This window comes from Hipposideros armiger, unplaced genomic scaffold (genome assembly GCF_001890085.2).
Source record: "Hipposideros armiger isolate ML-2016 unplaced genomic scaffold, ASM189008v1 scaffold_751, whole genome shotgun sequence".
NCBI lineage: Eukaryota > Metazoa > Chordata > Mammalia > Chiroptera > Hipposideridae > Hipposideros > Hipposideros armiger.
The window spans coordinates 44,058-46,081 of record NW_017732101.1 but is presented as its reverse complement, the minus strand read 5'-3'; positions in this window follow the sequence as shown (position 1 = coordinate 46,081).

The window sequence follows — 2,024 nt, the reverse complement described above, 5'->3', positions numbered from 1 at the left end:
AAATATTTAACAATAATTTACAAGACAAAACTATTTAGGTTCTCATTCCTCAGAGACTTCTTTTCTTTTTGGCCCCTGATGACTGCAGGCATTATAATTTTTACCCATAGGGATTAGAGGAAGAGCATAAAGCATGTAAATGGATACTCCCTAGATTTTTACTAAGTGAGAAAATGCCTGGAGAGGGGAAACACAATTAAGATCTCATTCCAACCAATGAATACTCTTTCTTGAGGTTAAAATTTTATGCTGGGAAGTACAGCCAGATATGATATTGGGAAAAAGTATTTCCAGTGATTCCAAAGATATACACAGCTGTCACCTATCCTTTAACAAAAAAGACCAGCTTGCCGTGTGTGTGTGTGTGTGTGTGTGTGTGTATGTGTGTGTATGTATGGGGGTGGGGTGTTGAAAGTAGGGAGGAAAGGAACTTCAGCCCTTGATTCTCCTGTTAGAATGCTCAAACTGTGTCATTTTTAGAGGAGAAATGGCTGCCTGAAAGAATTGGATGAAAATAGGGATGATGATGATGATGAAAGTTTCTTTCATTATGTCTTTAGTTCAAGTTATCTGCAAATACATAAGTCTTTTTTGTTTTACTGGGATGACCTCCACATATCTGTATGCTTTTACATTACACTGTTTTAAAACCTATAGGATCCAGACCATAATTCAGGGAATTGGATGTGAGTGAGGGCTTTACCTGGCACACAGCATCAATAGATGTTAGCTATCATCATGATGAGTATTAACTTTAGCTCTAAGGACAACTACTGTTTTGTCCTGGCTTGGCGATTGTTATAAAGTGTCCAGGAGACCACACCCACCATGTGACTCAGGACAGTTGTGCTTTTTATTGGGCCTTAATTTTGGCATCAGGAAAATGAAAAATTTGGGTTCCATAAGCTCTCTGACTCAAAGATTTTCTGCTTCCATGGAGTTTCCCCTAGTTTCCTCCATGTATACGCTGGGTTTCTTCCAAGGATGGGAGTTAGCGACCCCTGGGTGTCAGCAGTTGTTGGTGCCATGGCTGTGTGTGTGTGGCTATGGGGTCAGCTTGGGGGAACGACGGACATGGAGGGGGTTTTGCTGGTTTCTTCAGGAGGTATGCTTGCCTTTCCTGGGTAGAGGGTGCAGAGGTTAAGAAAACCTGGTGAAATGGATGCCCGGGACAGATGTTACCTAATTTGGTCAAAGAACAAAGAGTGTGTCGACCATTTGGAAATCCTCAGCCGTGCACTGGGATGGGGGCACTACTGGACGAGCAGAAACAGATCAGCACCCAGAATTTCAGAGCAGGGTTGCTGCATTTCAGAGGGTGCGCATAATGTCATTACTATTCAAATAGTCTGGGTTTTGAGAAGGAAATCTGGGTTGGAGGCTTGACTGCACCAATTACTGGTGCTATGTTGCAGAAGGTCCTCGATGGCTTTGAGCCCCAATTTCCTTATCGGTAAAATGGGGTACACACCCAACTTATGAGGTTGTTGTGAAGGGGGATAGGACAAGGCAGAGTGGGGGCTCATTCAATGAATGCTGCTCTTATTAAAATAACATCAACCATTTTTCTAATTTTCAAGACACCTTCAGGCTTACTCATGCCTTACTAAGAAGTCTCAAACATCTCAGTTTTCTGGACTGGCTGTCCTCCCGGCTTCCTCCCCACCCGCCATGTCCCCCGCCCCTGTCGCGGGCTACCGAGTGGAAGGAGGGGAAAGCACGTGGGGGACGGCCTGGGGCAAACCTGGCCCCCTGGCCCCCTGGCCTCCCGGCACGGCGGGGCCTGTCATGGCGGCCCGGCAGCAGCTTAGGTGATCTCACATTGCAGAGCAGGGAGAATGGAGGGGTCTGGGGGTCAGCGCTGCCCAGAACCCGGACCCCGCCCGCGGTCCGCCAGGCATGCCGGGCGGCAGAGCCGGCTCCGCAGGGGCCCCGCCTCCAGCGGCGCGGGGCCCGCCTGGACCCCGGGCTCCGCCTCGCGCTCTGGCGCCCACCTGGGGAGGCGGCGGCCCGGGCCTCGGGCG